This window comes from Onychomys torridus, chromosome 20 (genome assembly GCF_903995425.1).
Source record: "Onychomys torridus chromosome 20, mOncTor1.1, whole genome shotgun sequence".
Lineage (NCBI taxonomy): Eukaryota > Metazoa > Chordata > Mammalia > Rodentia > Cricetidae > Onychomys > Onychomys torridus.
In genome coordinates, this window is record NC_050462.1 from 42,284,126 (window position 1) to 42,304,332 (window position 20,207).

The window sequence follows — 20,207 nt, forward strand, 5'->3', positions numbered from 1 at the left end:
TGATGGACTGAACCCTACACCAAAATAAAATTCTTCTCCCGCTGGATGGTGGGGTTGCATGCCTTTAATACCAGCACTCGGGAGGCAGAGGCAGGCGGATCTCTGTGAGTTCGAGACCAGCCTGGTCTACAGAGTGAGATTCAGAAACGGTGCAAAGCTACACAGAGAAACCCTGTCTCGAAAAACAAAACAAACAAACAAACAAACAAACAACAAACCAAACCAAACCAAACAAACAAAAAAACCCAAGACAAAAAAAGCCTCACAAAACTCTTCTCCCTTAGCTGTTTCTGTCCAGCATCTGTCAGAATATACATTCATTTATTCTTTGAGTTTTGGGTGTGGGGCATGAACTAGGACAGCAGCCTTGGAGGCCAATCCAGCATTATCTTGTGAAGTTATACAATATAACTTCCCATGAAAATATACGGTATGAAAATACATAATTAAAAGAATAGAGGGAAATAAAATTCTTAGATGTGCGAACCGAGATATACCTTTTAAGAGATTGCATCCAGTTTGACACTGTCTTTACATCACAAGCAATTGAAATAATAATGCATGTACATATTTATGAAAGCGATTTTTAAAAAAAAATATTTTATAATTTAATTTAATTTTTTCATATCAGCTATGGATTCCCCTGTCCTGTCCCCTCCCATCCCCCTTCCTCCCCCTAGCACACCCCCCTATTCCCATCTCCTCCAGGGCAAAGACTCTCCTGGGGATTCAGCTCAACCTGGTAGATTCAGTCCAGGCAGGTCCAGTCCCCTCCTCCCAGGCTGAGCGAAGTGTCCCTGCATAAGCCCCAGGTTCCAAACAGCCAGCTCATGCACTAAAGACAGGTCCAGGTCCCACTGCCTGGATGCCTCCCAAACAGTTCAAGCTATTCAATTGTCTCACTTATCCAGAGGGCCTGAAAGCAATTTTTAAGAAGGGAAAACTAGCACTTTTGGATGAACGCAAAGAGGAAGAAAGCCGAAGAATAACAAAGAGTACCTCCGAGAAGGTGTGATTGTTCAGTTAGTGATAGGTGGATGTGGTAGGTGCCAATCCACATTCCTCTCACTGTAAGACTCCATATTGTATGCATATAAAATGTATAGTAAGGTGGTATCTTCTGAAACCAGTTATGTCTGTAATTATCTTGACTGAAAATAAGGACGTGTTTTCATCTTGGTTACCATGTTATCAGGTAACACCATGATTCCTCCACTTGGCTTCTGAAATACAGATACCTTGTTGGCCAATAATAGAGCTTAATGCAGGTCCCAAGGTCTTTCAGCAATCATAATGGATAGTTAAGGTTTTGGTTGACAACATGACATGTTGTTCTCTGCTTGAGGAGCTTTCTGCCTTTATTCCTTCATTTGGTTTTCAAAAGTGCTGGCAAGATAAGAATATACAAAATCAAATAAATCATCTACCAGGAGGCTCACATAAAGGGATAAGCACATAGTGCCAGAATACTGATTAAAGCAAAGAGACCGGAACCCCAATAACCTAAATCCCTCTAATCACAGACATTAAGACAAGCTTCCAGCATCTGAAGTGGCCCAGTGTTATCAGCAATGATGATGTGACTGGGAATCCAAGTACTTGTCAAGTGCTGTGTGTTTAACTGAAGAGATAATTGTATGCAAGTATATGGAATCCCTGGGTAGATGAAAAATGTGGCATTTGGTAGATTATTAAATATTTCATAATGTTTCTTACACTTATGAAAGTATAATATAATTAGATCTTGGCTTGGTTTTTGCTTTTGACTGCCATTGTTAATTTTTTCATTCCAGAATTTTATTAACTCTCAACTCCAGAGTCATTACTCTATGAACATTACATTATAAATGTTGAGTAAGGCATTCATAATTATGGTCCCATACCTTGCCAATTCATGAACCATACTTTCGCATTCTTTGCTATTTAGGTGCCTGTGAAAGTTGACAGTATGAAACAGTGAAAACTAAGGACCAATTTCTTTCAACATACATTTCTTCATATACGATTGAAGTGATCAGTATTAGTATCAGACCCAGAGGAGGGCACAGAGGATGTCTAGGCACTGTGAGAACTGAATGCAAAGATCATGGTCAGTTTATTTGGGAAAGATGGGACTCTTGTAGTCAAAGCAAGGCATCCAGGTGATGAAGAAAGTGAACTATATTTTTTTGGGGACAGGAGAGTTGCATATGTGCAATCAGGGGAGATTGCGAAGGGATAGCAAAAACCAGAACTAAGCTTTATAGTCATCACACCAGAAGATGACACACACACAAAGTAGTTTTTATTTTTCTCCTTTTTTTATTTATTATATTTGTGTTTTAATTTTACACATCAGCCATGGGTTCCCCTGTCCTCCCCCCTCCCGCCCCCGCCTCCACCTTCCCCCCAGCCCCTCCTCTCCATTCCCATCTCCTCCAGGGCCAAGACTCCCCTGGGGATTCATTTAAACCTGGTGGATTCAGAACAGGCAGCTCCAGGCTGAGCAAACTGTCCCTGTGTAAGCCCAAGGTTCCAAGCAGCCAGCTCATGCACTAAGGATAGGTCCAGGTCCCACTGCCTGGGTGCCTCCCAAACAGTTCAAGTTCAATTGTCTCATTTATCCGGAGGGCCTGATCCAGTTGGGGGCTCCACAGCTTTTGGTTCATAATTCATGTGTTTCCATTAGTTTGGCTATTTGTCCCTGTGCTTTTCCAATCTTGGTCTCAACAATTAACATTCTTACAGTCCTTCCTCTTTCTCAACAACTGGACTCCTGGAGCTCCACCTGGGGCTTCCTGGAGGCGGAGGCAGGAGGATCACGAAGTGGTTCTTTATGGGCCTCCAAAAGGAGGAAGACCTGGTAGGAAAATTGTAGAGGCCAGGGCACCACATGAAATCCAGCTTGTAGAATGCAGTGAGTGTCCTGTCTATAGTCTTGGACCAGATGTCTTTATTTCTCCATGTTAATGCTAAAAATGAACCCAATGCATGGAGGAATATGTGGTCCTAAAAGAGAGGGAAGACAAGGCCTGACTTTTGAAGAAGTGCTTTTTTGATTTGTCAGGGCAAAACAAGCCTTGCCCATGCCTTCTCTTAAATATTGGCCATCATTTGTCACAACTATGGAGATATTTCTAGATTTAGCCCTCCTCTCTTGGTCGTATCTCTAGACTTGCTTTTGATTGGTTATTGTGGTTGGTTGAAGACATTCACAGGAATAAAAAAAAAATCTGAGTAACTAAAGAAGGGAATAATTTTGTCTCTCATATTTCAAAAAAAGTACAAGTCGGGCTTGTTTAGCTATGGAAAAATTAGGATCAGATTTCTGAACTGAACAGAGGAGACTATGATGGTCAATTTTATTCTTCATACCTGAAGCCAAAGGAATTAATCCATAGTCAAGAGAACAGCAAAGGTGAACTGAGGTGGAAGACACATGTTCCCTAGACAGATCACAAATTGGATAATATCTCTAAGCACATTAAAACTTAATTGTATTATCATCCACATTTGAGGGTACACAGCGCACTCTCAGCAGATGGTGTCAAGGGTCCTGTGAACTCGATTATTTCTGTATAATTCTCAGTACAGAAGGTGTGGAACTATGAAGCATGGATAAAATAGGAATGAAGCTGCCTTGTGCCCCCACATTGTTTTCTTTGTCTCTCTGTTCAAAATGGCAACTACCAGAGGGTGGGGGAAGCAGTGATCTCAAACACGCCTCATCTGTGCATGGCGTGTCGGCTAATACCGCCACAGTGTGCTTATACCAAATAGGAAAGGGACTGCAGGATTCCTAATCAGAGCTCCTGGAGATGGGTCCCACAGTTATCTCTTGCGAGTGGCACATGCCAACTCTTTGAGCTCAGTTTCCTTATTGTGATAATACAAGCAAAAGCACCCTACTGTCTTGGATTGTGTGAGGCAATTCTGTCTACTCCAGAGAGTTTCATAACTACTAGAAACTATTTTCATGCTTCCTACAGTAAAATTAGAGAAGCAGACTTAGCATGAGTTGCTTGCCTTTGCAGTAAAGAAGTTTGGTTGGAAAGAAAGAAAGGGAAAGAAAGAAAACACAGACTGGAAGTAGGTAGATATGAAATGTTTTTCTTTCTTGATCTAATTAACCTTTGTTACTAATTATCTTTGAGCTTTTTATCTTACTTTATTTTTTCTTTCTTCTTTACTTAATTTATCCTACACTGTTTTTTTTTAGAATACTCTCCATCCTACTAAAATGTGTACATGATAGTGCAAAGACAGGAAAGACACACATATTGTGGTAGCATGACACACACACACACACACACACACACACACACACACACACACACACACAGGAAGGGGGAAGAGGTGCAAGAAGTGGAGAGAAATTTGTTGTTTTCTGTCTTTTAACAGAATCATAGTTTGTAGGACAAGTCAGCTGAAACTCATAGCAATCTTCCTGTCTCAGCTTCCCAAATGGTAAATTATGGCATGAGTCACCTGTGTCAGCTTTAGAAAACATTTTTGTTTTGTTTTGTTTTGTACATAGATGGTGCCCCTTAGTGATTCATCAATAGTTTAATAAAGACTACATGAAATAATATAAACTTTGTATTTAGTCAATGGAAAATTTTTCCATGTACCTTCTTTAGGTTTGAAGGTAGTTTTATGAAAGATGAGTTATGAGAAATGTAACACATTTAACACTGAGAGAACCATTCACCCAGGTCCTGGAAAAAGGGACCTAACAACAATGTTCAAAACAGAAAGTCTGCAAAGATCTTTGCTTACTTACCCTAACAGAAAATAATAATCCTAAATGAGCCTGTGTGAAATGCATTACTCATTGACTTATCTTCATTGGTAGTATCTGATACTCAAATGATTAAAAAGATGTGTATAGCTTTTGTACATTAAGCTGGTGTCCTGTGTTGGTTATCTTCTTAATATTTGTAGTATGTAAAAGGTAAGCACTCTTCTGGCCGTGAACATTCTCAGTGTTCCAGTTTAGGTCCATTTGACCAGAATTCCATTTTTACACTTTATTATTGTACAGTGAACCAAATGAGACCACATACCACAGTGCTTGCATAGTCCCAGGTCCATGTTTTCCCAAGACACTTCCTCTGAGTTGAAATACCCCCTTTATCTCATCTGCCTATTATAACTTTACCCATTTCCTACTTCAATTACAAAGTCAGTGTTTACTCCTTGATTTCAGGGGCAAGAAGGCTGTTTCGTATGTGACTACCACAATGGTGGGGTATCAGCTACTCGTATAAATGTCTTCTATCCTGAGTTTCTTCAAAATTGATAGTGTTTGATTTTATTTTATAGATAGAAAATGAATGTGAAGTAATTTTATGAACTTGAGTGAAGACAGGAATAGAATGAAAGTTGGCTCTATATGCCAGAGTTTTGTGACTGTACTTTTGACCTTTTGACTTCTTATGTGTGCTCTTGCTTCTCAATTCTCATGCCAATCCTTTGTGTAGCATTACTATTGAATAATTCTTTGGCTCATGTGATTGTATAATCCTCGTTTTCCTTAATGATGAGTCCTCTGAGGGAAGGGAGAGATGGGGATTTACTGGCTTTGGGACTGCTGACAATGTTCACCACCATAAGATTTTGCACAAAATAATAGCTTTTTAAAAGATGAACATGTGGTTTTATTTCAAGCCAATTTTTGAGAAAGCAGCTGCATTTCCCTTAAGTTTTCCTAATAGTGTGTGAGCGTGACCTTTGTTTAATAATTGCTAGCTTCCAGTGACGTGTGCACATTATATAAGACTTGGACTACATGATTCCAGACTCTGTCTTCCTAAATTCAATTAAGATAATATACCTTTATATTCTTATTTCTATGGAAATTAATGGTAAACAAGCAATACGTTATCATAAACTCTTACCCCAAAGCCATTCTTTCTACTATATATCATCATCAAACCTCAAATTAACAAGTGCCAACTTAAATCCCAACACAGACTCCATATGTTCAGGGGCAGTACCCATCATTGCCATGGCTACATTATGAGTTTCAGAGTAGCAGTAAGTGTTGAGTAGTTTTTACTGATGCTCAGGATGACTTTTATTTTTCTGGGTGCCTAATATATGACTGGGATTATAATTAGTAACACACTTGAATACCCATTATCATGTTTATTGGGAAAAGAGCCCTCTGAGGTAGTTGTGGGCAAGTACTGTCACTTTTACTTTACAATACGATCAGGGTGAAGCTCAGAGGGACCATCTGCCAGGGCAGGTGCTTCCGCCCAGTCTTGACTCCAAGTATTTTTTGGTGAGTTCTGTATTCCTTTGTGATTACATAGTAGGCACAGAACATGCACACACTAACCTTGGCCAGGGCCAAGTAGGAAGGCAGCATGTTCTGTGTTGGGTGACTTGGGCATTTGAAAGACCATACCACCCCAGAAACAATGAGTTCGATGGGAAAGTCTAAATTTGAGGTAGTTCTCTAAGGCTTATTTCAAGAGAAAAGCCAAAGGCATCCATTTTATTTCCAATTGACTTCCTTTGCCTCCATTTCCCAGCTTGTCTGAACTGTGGGCTATTTAAGGCTTCAAACTTTACCACAGACTTCTGAATAGTACCCTTTTGTACTCAGTAGCATTTGTTCCCAACAGCCGAACAGAGCCAGCTGACTCCTTTGGTATTTTTATGCTTGGTGCTTTATTGTTTTTTTCCAGTGTCCTCACCAACACCCCAACCCCAGATGCTTTGGTTGCTACTTCTGGATGGAGACATCTGATTTTCAGGAAGACCCTTCCATTCTTGACTGTATTTTTTTTTTTTTTTTTTTTTTTTTTTTTTTTTTTTTTTTTACACACCGTTACTGAAGAACGAAGTGGAGAAGGACCTGCTTTTGCCCTAGTGGAAGGAAATGCATGTTCTTCAGCCTCTGGATTCTTCCATGAAGCACTTGATTAGTTTACAGAAGCACATTAGATATCTCCCGCATTAAGGACCTTAGCACATCCTCCATCTTATTTGATCTAATAGTACTTTCTGAAGACAATAATAATCTGGGCACAGCCTCCAGTGGGGATGAAGAAGCAATAGAGGAAAGCCAAGTTGATTGTGGTCATTTTGTCTTTGGATGAGGTCTCTCTCTCTCTCCTCTTTCTTGATCCAAGTCAGAGTTTACACAGCTCATGATTAAACAGTGTTGTCAGCCCCAGGAATCCAATAGATTAGCTCTGAGTCCACACATTCCGTCTACAGACTATAGTTGGCACATAGGATTGTCAAATACAGGACCAACTAAGAATGCTTAAAAGTAGAGATTTCAGATATGCTTCCATACCTCTGGTTCTTTATGGAAACTAGGAGTCTCTGGCAGCCCCAGGTTCCCTTTCCCCATTGCTGTCTGTGGCCTGGAACTGAGCGGCTTCTGAAGGACTGGGTCCTCTGGCACCTCCTTTACTTGCCCATCCCTTAGTGGCCTCTTCATATAGCAACAAAGCATTTTCACTCTTGGTCATAGTGGTAAATGTTTAGTGAAATTTAATTCACCCAGCATAATGTGCCTCCTTTTGAGCATAATCCCCACAACCCTGTAAATATATTTTCTCCCATAAACCTGGGTCAAAATTAGTAAGAATTATTTGAAAGCATTCTGTTTTCTAGTGGGGAAAACTGGATATTAGGATCATTGTTTTCACTGTCATACTTTGGATGACGAGAGCTAGAAGTGTTGAATTCTGGCTCACCTGTGCTCCCTTTGACCTTGTCCAAGTTGTTTCTATTTCCTATGCCTCTTTCCTCATCTCTCCAAGGGGATGAGTGTGTCTGCCAGCCTCATGGCCATATACATCAGATGTGATCATGGGTGTGAGAATGTTTAATATACCATATGGCACTATGCAGGGCTAAGACACTTTGTGGGCCAAGAGAGCTCTAGCATATGGTTTCTCGAGGAGCTTGGAATCTGTTTACAGACTCAGGACTCAGATATAGCATAAATAACTGTTGAGAACATCCCACTTCCTACAAGAAGTAGCAACATTAAATGTTATCAGAAACCACACGATCTTTCAGGGTAACCAAACTCAAAATTCAAAGGGCACATGTAACCTTTCTACTATCAACCTATTATTAATTTCACACGTATTTTCTCTCGTACATACTTGGTGATTTAAAATAAAAAACATTATAAACTGCAAGGACCAAAGTAGTGAAACAGAAGACCCAGTTTCCTTCTCTCACAGCAGTTTTTGTTCAGGTAGAGCGAATAAATAATAAACATAGAGATAAACATTGTAATTTCATGTCCTCTCGTGTGCCACTAGGAACCTAATACAGACTATGTGGTAGAGCCGACAGGCCCAGCAGCTGAGGATCACTGTTGCAGTTTGCTCATGGCGGCAAACACACATGGAACTCACCTTTTCACCACTTTGAAGTTAAGTTTTTGCTGAACGCTAATGGTCTCTGGAATTGTGGTTTTCTCTTCATTGATATGCCTTGAATTCTTGTCCCCAACAATTCAAGTAAGAGGATATAAATTTGGGGGAAATCAGGTCAGTAGGTTTTCAGCAAAGATGAGATGACAATGGTTGTGGTTTAGACCCATCTTTCCTGAGCCCCTAATGTAGGGCTTCCTTTGCTCAGTGTGTTCTTTGGAGCATTTTTCTATAATAGACTCAGGAAACAGGCTTTCACCATCACGTGGAGACATAACTTCGCCACCTAATAAATCTCACCATTGGAAAATGCCCTGAGATTGTACATTTAACCAGTTGAGGGCTGGGCCACAGTGTAATTGCCTGTTACGAGAGAGTACTCCACAGCCAAGGGACCCCCCCTCCACCTGCAGCGAAAATATTAGAAAGTGGTAGCTGGTGAAGAAGTGAAAGTAGGTTTAATGGAGATTATGTGATTGATTTTATTCATTAAAAGAAGCCCCAGATATTGGAGAATAAAAAAGAGAGAGAGAAAGATTTCAAAAGGAGCTGGAATCTTGTTGCAGAAGGAATAAGCCAGAAAGCAATATATTAAAGCTTACTGCTGACAGAGGTTTAGAACAGGGTTTGCTGCTTTGATTCTTAATCAGCTGAATTCTCAGTTGCTTAAGCTATTAACTGAAAGCTGCATGTAATGCTTTGCCGTATTAAAATCTTATAATGCCTCACTGTTCTCTGAAAGGCATCTTATTAAGATATATGGAGTTACCTGAAAATATTTAACGCACATACAGAGTATATGTAAAACAGAGTTAGAGAGGTGCGCAGACACCTGCTCCCTTGTTTCTCTTTCACTATGCATTATGGGGAGATATGGTGCTTAGATTTAATGCTGGTGCTATGGCCATAATTTACTTTTTGGTTTAAGCTATTAAAACCTGAAGTTGTATTGATTTTTCTTGAGGGAGTGATAGAGGGGTATCTATAGTGCCATGCTTCTTATATGTCTGCTGTGTTCCCTGGTTCTTCATGGGAATGCTGTAAATGTCTTAAGGCTGAGAACACAGCTATCACTTATTCTCAACACTTTGTATAGCCCTGAGTCTCTGTATTCATTATGGATCACCAGAAAGAGGCTTGTCCTGTTTAAGGCTGAAAAGGTAGCTTTCTATATGTACATAAACATGTATATTTTGAAGGTGGCTTCATGCTATGCCAATTTAATTAAACAACAATTTCTTCCCTAGTGCCTATGACCTCCCCTGACATGGGCTTCTGGGTGGCTTTACATTACCGGGTGTAGATTCGCTCTTGCAGAATGGGCCTCAGGTCAAATCAGAAAGTAGTTAGTTACCCCTTCTACTTAATTCTGATGGTAAGGCTCAAATATGCTAATGTGAATGCTTTTCAGGGAATGGATATAGAAATTACGTCTTCAGAGGTTTACATTTTCACTTACCTCTGATGAGGTTTTGTGTTGAGGATTGTTCAGTGTTAGAGTGACTTATTGGTAAAGGTATTTTTATGTGTTGAATATGGGCTATTAGCTGGTTGGTGTTCAATGGATATTGGCCATGTTGGATGACTAAATAATGAGAATAATTATTCATATTCCTAGCTGTAGGTACAATGCAAATGAATGTCCTTTTTGGATCATGCATTTTATCTGAGGTAACAGGCTCTAAGTTTTTTGGTCATCATTTCCACTGTTTTGCTGAGATGAAGGAGTGCAGTGGAGTGAAGTTTTTCTGTGGTTCCATTTTCTACGAGAACAGGAACACAAGCAATATAAGTTTTTAACTAATTTCAGTAGTAACAGAGTGGAGAATATGTAGGGCTGATTTCATTACCATGAATTCTTTGCTTTAATAACTAGAAATGTTTTGTTTTAAAATGAAATAAAAAACTTTGTATTGAAATCTTTATATGGAACTTAGATTTATGTGCAGACCTTTCTGATTTTACCATGTATGACCACCAATTTAAGTGATAAATGTTTGATTTAGTGATCTATGCAAGAATACCTATAGTGGGGGGTGTTATTTTCTTATTCTTTTTAACGATGCTCCACTTAAGAACTGATATGAATCATTGGATGCTTAGTGGATAATGTATGTCCATGAAGTGCTGCCTATTTCCTACCATTGGTTTATAGTCATATTTTCATGTAGCATCATTGCTGTGTGGCATATGACACATGGTAAATATGAAGTTTTCTGATTGTTAGCCCTTTGCTAGATGTTTTTGTAGGGTAAGAGATTAAATATAAAATGGGTTTTGTTGCACCTAGATTTCAATTATCTATCTTCCTTTTAAAAATATTGTCAAGATTTTGGCAGTAAGCAGATACTTTATATTAAATTATTTAAATCAGAATTATTTTAAGAATAGTTCTCATACACTGAAAATTTAAGCTTAGTCAAACTGAGATTTACTCATTTTTTTTTTTTTTTTATGTCATACATTTCTTACTATAGTGGTTTCCCATGAAATCTAAGATTTTGGTCATACAGATTAACCTCTCCATCTTTGTTTATCTGTGTCCCATTGAAAGCAACTGACTTGCATTGTAGAAGCAACAGCTCATGTTCTGTTTCTTAAATCAATGAGCAAGGGTTAAAGTCGAGTCATTGAACACAAAACAAGAATGCAGAGAAGTTGTGTAGCTTAGGTTAATAGTGAGAAGTGAAAAGAGACAGGCAGTTTAAATCTGATGGATGACTGCCCTCCAACTACCTAGAGCCACTAGAAAGGAATAAAACACACCATCTGATCATGTAAGAATGAAGGACATACGTTTAACTTGTCTTATGGATATATTACCATGGAAATGGATAAGTAGATAAATTATTCCTTGCTGAATAAAGGAGTTTATCTAAAGTATTCTCAATGACTGTTCCATTCCTAACATTGTAAATTGCTTGCTCCATGTCAAGATTTGGGATGAAGAGCACAGGTGAGGCAATGCCAGTTTTTAATAAGAACTATCTGCCAGACAGCAAGAATTAAAAGAGAATGGAAAGGGTAGATTGTAGTTCTGAGTCAAGGCTGTAGGAGGAGGAATGGAGAAATGGATTAAGGGTAGAAAGTGCACTACTGAGAATAGTGTTACAGTTACTGGTAAAAGCTTGTTCTTCTGCACTATGTGGGAGCAATATCACAAGTAACAACTGCACTTAGTCCTTTGGTGCCCCCACAAATTTCATCAGTTTTTCATCTTTGAATACCCAGGAAGATACTGGAAATACGTAATTGCGGTTTGAAGAGAAAAGGCCAACTTGGAGAACAATTTTCTTGGAAAGACTATGATAGGAGAGCTTTCTCAGGGCAAAAATTCCTAGGGAAAAGTCAAACTTCAGCAAGGAGAAAAGGCAGAAAGCACTGCTCAAGATGCTTCCAGAAGGAGTGAAAGAGAAAGCCCAGGGCCGACCGATGCTGCATAAGGGCAGACCTACTGTGCCTGGCATGCCACCTGGAAGGCAGAAGGCTCTAAAAAAGCTCCATGGAGCAAGAGTCAGAGAAAAGAGTGAGGATGCAATAAGAGGTAGTAGAGAGCCAGGTGGTGGTAGTGGTGGCGGTGGCGCACACCTTTAATCCCAGCACTCGGGAGGCAGAGCCAGGCAGATCTCTGTGAGTTCGAGGTTAGCCTGGGTTACAGAGTGAGATCCAGGACAGGCGCCAAACTACACAGAGAAACCCTGTGTGGGGGGGGAGGTAGTAGAGATGGGGGAAAAGAATGAAGAGTTCAGAAAGCTCACTCTTTTTTTTTTTTTTTAAATTGTTCTTCTTATTTATTGCCAGTTATTAAAACTTACAAAAACCTTTCTTAATGTGCATGTTATGTGGAAAACTGAAAACAGTAGGAAGGGCGCCATCACATGATCTCCTTCCAGAGATGGATGATTTAGGTACAGAGTCAAGGACAGGAGTGGGAAGGATGCTGCACTAGTCCCAACAGGAACTCTTGGCGAGACAAGGCAACCTGTTAAGAAATCTGTCAACCAGGTCACCAAAGCAGGTGACTTCACTTCCCCAAAGAGGAGTAATTCAAACGGCATCCTCAGGACCAGGAAGAATGTAGCTGTTTTTTTACTCTTTCCTCTTTGTTCTTTGCTCTTTTGGGGGGCCCGCCACCCTGCTCCCAAATAAATCACACATGGAGTTTATTCTTACTTACAAATGCCCAGCCTTAGCTTGCCGTTTTTTTCTAGCCAGCTTTTCTTAACTTAAATTATCCCATCTACCTTTTGCCTCTGGGCTTCTACCCTTTGCTATTTCTGTCTATTTTTCTTTCTTTCTTACTCCGTTGCTGGCTGTGTGGCTGGCCCCTGATGTCCTCCTCTCCTCCTTTTCTTGCTCCTTCTTCTATCCTCCCAGATTTCTCCTTCTATTTATCCTCTGTACCTGCCAGCCTCGCCTATCCTTTCTCCTGCATTGTTACTGGTCATTCAGCTCTTTATTAGGCCATCAGGTGTGTTAGACAGGCACAGTAACACAGCTTCACAGAGCTAAACAAATACAACATAATAGAATGCAACACATCTTTGCATTGTTAAACAAATATTTCACAGCATAAATTAATGTGACACATCTTAAAATAATATTCTACAACAGAAGAGTATAAAGGAGTGAACTTCCTATGTGCACTGTGAAACATCCTCCATTTCCTGTATGAGTGACTAAGTGGTATATTATTAATAAGCCTTTCAGCCTGTCCAAAGAAAAGAAAAGAACATTTGAAGAAGCAGATTCTATATGCATACCCTTTATACAGCAGGTCAAAGCCTTCCACAAATGAACCCCTAATACATGTCATCTAAGGATTAAGAAAGAGATTATCCTGTTACCCTCCAGATCTGTGACTAAGGTCTCCTGAGCCACCCCACCCCCCCACTCCCGACCTGCAGAAGTATAGCAGAACAGGAGTCTGGGAGTTAAAGAAATTGCAACCAGGCTGGGCAGCTGTGGCACACACCTTTAATCTCAGCACTATGGAGGAAGAGGCAGGCAGATCTCTGTGAGTTCAAGGACCGCCTGGGCTATAGAGTGAGTTCCAGGAAAAGCACAAAGCTACACAGAGAAACCCTGTCTAAAAAAAAAAAAAAAAAACAAACTGCAACCATATACATTCAAAGCACAGGAACTTGATCCCAGAATTCTTGAAATTGGGCCATCTTGCCCAAGAAACTAGCTGTGAAACCACCTCCTTAGCTGTCGATTTTGATCTAGGAATTGAGAAAGGAATGTTGAGAGTGGGATTCAAAGACGAAATCAGAGAACGAAAAGTTTGAATTTTACTCCAGTCCCTGCCTTCCTAAGTTCTTGGATCTCAAGTCACTGGATTTTGCTTTGAGGAGAACAAAAGAGACCAGGCAGAGGATGGACCACTAGTGAGAAGAGCTTAAGCTGTGCCACACTGTAGGGTGCCTTGTAAATCCTCCATCCTGGAGGCAAGAAATATGGAAGTGTCTTTCTCTTTTGATTCTCACAGAAGACAAAGATAGCCAGTTACAGAAGGAAAAAATAAAAGGAATAAGGAAAGGGAGGTATCCCAGGTCAAGGCACTGTCCGCCCCATTTCAACACCATTAACCTGCCAAAGAAAATGGTAATGAATGTGATTCAAGTTGAGCCTTTCTCCCTGGAGACTAATAAAAGAAGTATCCAGAAGGCTGAGATATGGAAGAGTAACTGGAGGAAGAGGCTTACATTTCATTTGCACATACACTGCCATCTTCCAGGAGCCCTTTGTTCTGAGGAAAGAGCAAAATCCAGTTGCTGAGAACCTTTCTGGTTCTCTAATTCAGGTCCCTTTAGCTGACCACCTAGAAGAGAGCCAAGGAGTAGCAGGAATATGAAAAGAGAATGGTTGGAAAGGAAGCTTGGAAAATGCAGCATTTGGAGGAAGTCAGGCAAGGGATTGAGGAGCGGAAGACAGAAGAGCTAGTCGGGCTACAGAAGGAAATGGAATGAAAGGTAAATTCAAACAGGCAAGTCAGTATCCAGTGTGGAGGGGAAGTCAGGAGACTTGCTTTGGACTGCGCCTTTGTTTCCAAAGTTCTCCGCTTGATTCCACTGCAAACTAAGGCCAGCTATGAGCTGTGGGTACCACTAGGCAATAGAAGCTGCTTTCTACATCACACCAGGCAGGCAGGAAGAGAATACTTTCTCCAGACTCACCCACCCATGTGTGACAGTGTACCTGACAGCTTCAGATGTCTGTTTTCTGGAGATAATTTTTTTTTCCCCATACATTTTTGAAGCTCATACTGTGACTCAACTCATTTAGGGCTCAGTTAGATTTCTTATAGTTATTTCCTTCAAACATCAGTAGACCCTTTACTATTGGTCTTAACTCTGGCGAGAATTTCAAGTGTTTGTTCTAGCACAATCTATCTTTAATACACCTTATTCCTGCCCCCTTTACATATTTATTTTAAGAAGAAAATAAAGGTAGTTGAATCCTGGGGTGGGGGAGGGGGATGAGATGAATGCTTTATATAAATGAGCTCATTTGACACCCCACCAGCTCACTGAGGCAGACACTATGATCCAAATATTACAGAAGATAAAATTAAAACCTCGTGAAACTGAAGGGCAGTTCTGTAACAGGTAGTATATACGAAGTGGCGTACCTCCATCTGTGTTGGAACTGACACCCAAGGTTGTCATTCTGCAGTAAAACTTCCATCAGGTCCAACTAATATCAGCATACTGGTGTCTGGTAGAAACAAGGTACTTAGCTCAACCGTGATAACTCATAGTTTTCCAGAATGTACAGTTTTTTGAATGATAGATTCTGCACTATTTGAACTGGTCTGATCATTTATAGCTCTGGAGAGCACAGAAGTGGATAGATAGGATGCTGTCTATTCAGTATCTCTTGTTCATTTTCTATGTAACTGAAAGTAAGTCCTTCATTTCAGCTTTTTTTTTCCATAGTGCACACTTATCTAAAATGCAATCCATGTTATTAGGATTCATCGGCGTCAGTTGAACATTGTCCAAGCACCCTTGACACAAGAAGGGAGCCAGCAGTCAGCAGATGTGGATCCAGGAGCTGCCTCTTGTACTCATTCACTATTTTAAAGTCACTCTTCTAGATTCTCACATATAATGTGGGGTTGTAAGACATACAAGTTTAGTTCAAAGATCTAATGTGAGAGCTGAATGACATGTTGAACGAAGTAGTGGATTTTCAGTAGAAAACTCTAAGTGCGTATGTAATAATATCCAAATCTCCAGAGCATGATTTTCTTTGTGTAGCTCCCCCTTAAGGAGCATTGTCCTAGACTTAAGATCTTGAGACATCTTCCATTTATAGATTTGATAACTAAACTCTGAAATCTGAGTATGTATTTTGCTAATCTGTCTGAGAAAATGCCCTTTCAGGCTCACTTCAATTTTTAGCTATTGTTTCATTCTTCTTATTTTATATTTTTGGTTGTGAGCCTAGCCTTTAGCTGAGCCATCTCTAAATTTCTAAAATATACTTTAAGTCTTCATCTGGGATTAAGGCTACGTGCTTTCAAAATTGTTTCTCTGTGACTTTGATTTTTAGATGATTCCTAGCAAGGATTTTCAGTCCCAGATAACACTTACAGACTAGAAAACTCTGTGTCCCACTTTGTGTTGGATGCTTTACACTCTGTTGTATTTATTACTTACAGCCATTATACTGACACATAATAGTGTTCATGTGTTCCATTATGTGGTTGCTAGAGTCAAAGTTGTTAAGTAAACTTGACAAATTCATTTAACTACTTTATCTTGGGGCCTAAAACCACATTTGAGTAAGTATTTCTGACTTATATGCCTACTCTCAGAGGGACAGACCTTTGGAGAAATGGTAACACCTTACATATATTCTTTCCAGTTCAAATGTCACACAATCTCCTGTTTATTATAGTGACATTTTTCTGAGAAAATGGATGCAATCCCATCTTATAGCTAGAAAAGAAAATCAGTTGTAAAAGCAGATGAACAGTAATGTGGCTCAGCCTTGATCATTTCAAATGTCTTCTTCATGCTCCCATGTATTTAGATTACATCATTGTTTTCCTTATAGTTTTTGTGTCTAGTTTGAGTATTAGAGCTTGGAATCTTAGAATATTGCATATTTCTGGAGAAATAATTTAAATGATAATATATTTCTTTGCCGTTACATTTCAACCTGTAGGTGGCAAAGGTATTACAGAAATCCGACAATTTTGTCTATGTGCTGCTAGGAATAAATCAATGGTTTTCCTGTGCCCACTGAAATTGCAGTATTGTGAAGAAATAAATAAACTACAAGATAGACTCATCATAAGACACTAATATAGCAACTATGCTGAACATTTAAAACACCTGTTTCAATTCAATGTGTTTGATAGTATGGTTTCAAATACTACAGTGTGATGATGGATATATGATTAAAAATCAATAGTAATAGAAATATGATTAAAATAGACAACCCTACCTCTGGATGATATACATCATAATAAAGCTGATAGAATTAAAACTATTTCTGAATTTGTTTTATATTCTTATCCATTCAACATAAAGCACACCCTTGTACTTTTTAAACTATATCTAAAATTTTCTTTTGTTGTGATTATGTTGTATGTATCTGTATCTGCATGGGAGCATGTGCATGTGAGTATAGTTGTCTGTGGCAGACAGAAGAAGGCATTGGATCCCCTGGACCTGGAGTAGGAGGTTATTGAGAGCTGTCCAATGTGAGTGCTGTGATTTGGACTTTTGTCCTTTGTAAGAAGAGAAAACACTTTAATAAACCACTGAGCCATTTCTCCAGTCTGCCTTGTACTTTAATATCCATCTATATCTATTTAGTATCTATCACCTGTCTCTCTTTTATCTGTCTATATCTTCTTATATATGTCAAAAGTATATTATATACATGTATATATGTATTTCAGTACTGAAAGAGGATTTGTGGTAGATATCAGCATGTTTGTTGAAAGAGAAAGCTGGTTTATTTTCACCTCTTTATTTCCTATTTCCTCTTTGTTCTTCATCTTTTATCATCCACCAGCATATATACTATTTTTATGTTCACCATTGTTAATTGGTATATGTAGTGAAAATTTGTTCATTAAGTTAACTAAATGTCTTCACTAAAAAAAGAATCAACTCTTTTATTCTGATTAAAATAAACACCATTCATTCACTAAAATGATCTTGACATCCCTGGTCCATGTGATGTTTTAGTTGCTCATGCAATCACTTGTAGGGAGAATTTCTGCCTATTTTATTTTAACAGGAAGAGAAGGAAATACACATGTAAACAATGTGTAGAGAAACAAATGAGATTATTTCAGATTAGAATAGTACAATACATACATGGGATTTTGGAAGAAAGAGTCTGAAGGTGATCATCTGGATTCTGGAAGTCTGGGAAGCCAAGTGTAATAAGTTCAGCCATTGTATCCAAGTTAGAGAGTTGAGTAAAGAGATGGTAGGGCTTCTCTCCTCTGAGGTGGGTAAATTCAAGATTTTAAAGCAAAGGATGTTGTGGTGGTATCACATGATTGACATTTTATAAAGACCATTCTGGTCTCTAGAAGGAGGCACATGTCTGATCAATTGAAGCAGTCTATTCTAAAAGACACATTGCCATGGTAGGTTTGCTTGTCATAGACTGTGCCAATTTTCAAACAGTGGGTCAATGTAGAGAAATGTCATAATTAGACTTTTAAAATATTTTGTCATATGTGATGTTCATTTCCACAGAAATATCTACAGCCAAGATGGGGTTGGGTGGTGGACCATAGGCCCCACATTCCATGTCTACACTGTCCTTCATTTTTTTACCTCATTATCTCTTGTAGACCAGTTAAGCTTACTTTCTGTTTTCATGAGGAATTAAGTTTTCTCATAGCAAAATTTAAATTCTCGCTTGATTACTAGCCATGTATGTTTCTTATGGAAAGGAATGGAGGGGCTATGACACATATCCTTAAGTTGAATTCTCAGTGACTTACTGAAACATGAAGCACAGAGAGGAAGAGTGAGGGACAGTCCAGGGGACTTTTCAGCCCTCCAGTTTGACAGCTTTTCACTTCAGCATCCTTCATCGCCAAGGTTACCATTTCTCCATTATCCCACCTCCCCCGTGTTCTCTATAAGCTGCTGCTGCTGCTTGGGCAGTAATTTCAAGGTTTTATCTTCTGTGTGCATTTATCCACTAGCTTGCAGTTTCTGTTGCCTTGGTTTTTGTGGTGGGCAATTTACTGAAATTTTACTGTTTTTCCAGATGAATGTGACATTTCTAATCTGTGGTAGAAAACTCTGACTTGAAATCCGGTGGGTAGAAAATAGTAAAAAGGGTTGTTTCCTCCTCTGCTCTTGTACAAGGGTGAGAAGAAATGGACCTCTCAGCTTGCCCCACTTTGCTTGGTCCCTTTGTCAGAAATTTTTAATCACTCCATGACACCATTTTGATCAAATCTGATTATTATTTAAAGTAAGAAGAAAGCTAGAGAGTTGAGTTCTCACTCTTTTCCTTCTTTTTAGTTATTCTTTTCCCCATTTCTCTGGTCTCTTCTCACTTTGTTCCTCTTTGTCACCTCCCAATTGTGTGCTAAAGAGATAATTGACATCCCCTTGCTTCCTCCTTGTGTTTAAAAACTACAGGGCATATTTGACTAAAATGTTCTTCCAATATTCAACAAATATGTATTTACCAGTTATTAAACTGGAAATTGGATCACACCATGCACATTCTCTGAGTCATCATCTCTCTCTATAGAGTTTTTATATTAGACTGGACTGAGGTAAACAAATGGATAATAACGCAGTCTAGTGAATGGCCATTGTAGCAAAAGGATATTCAACACAGTCTTGAATAAGTCATCCTATTGGGAGGGATTCTAAACTGCAGGATGACCAATGGATACAAGTTGGTCATTTGGGGATTTGGGGAGGGCTCAGCTGACAGGAAGTGAGATTTTGGTAGCAGCCCCTTAGAAACTTTTGTAGAGTCAACATTTGGTCTATGGGTATGTGTGGATAGAGAGAGGAAGAGGAAGAGCATAAGACTGGGGACAGAAAACCCTCTGATAAGAACTATGGCTTTTTTTGTTTGAGACTGGAGAATCACATGAAGTTTTTAAGCAAGGGGACCTCATCACAGCCACTTGCTTTGCTAAGGCATAGAGGTTGGATTATGTTTAGTTGATGCTATTTAACCAGATACTGAATATTGCAAATATAACAGGGAAATGTCAGATGCACACTTTAAGCATGTGTGTGCAGGCATAAGAAATCTGAGAAGGTCAGATACACAATTCACCGTATGTGAGGAGTAATGTATGGTAGGAAACTTGGCTAGCATACTATGGCCAGTGAGAAATTTTGGTGGTCTGTCTTATTTTATCATAGTAAAGTAGGTGAAGTGTGTAATTGAAGAGATATCCATGGGATATGATTGATGGACTAGACAGAATGTTGATGGTATGAGAGGGAGAAAATAGTATTGTTGCAGACTTCCAGATGTTAACCTGAATTCTCCTCTCTCACTTTCCTCTGATAGCTTGTCAATTTTGTGGGTGTTTCTCTTCCCATATGCCTAGACACCAGTGTCTCTTCTGCTACCTCATTTCGTGGGTGCACAATGGGATATGGAAAAGTGATGGGCCGTTGACCTTGTAGCAGAGGCCATTTGTTTCGGCAAAGCTATTGTCAGGAATTATGCAAAGCATCTCTTCCTGTCAGATGGATTTTGTTCAGTATTATGTTACATGATGAGCAGTGCTATGAAGTTGTGGGATTGGATGTAGAAGGGGAGGTTCTGTGGTTGAAAAAATTAAAA

General features: G+C 39.3%; 1 protein-coding gene and 1 pseudogene across 3 annotated transcripts in view; both read left to right on the forward strand.

Moving 5' to 3' along the window:
• Positions 1-20,207, forward strand: part of Tafa2 (TAFA chemokine like family member 2) — a 442,456-nt gene that overhangs the window by 284,992 nt on the left and 137,257 nt on the right. The window lies entirely within an intron of this gene.
• Positions 11,784-14,365, forward strand: LOC118571255 (annotated as a pseudogene).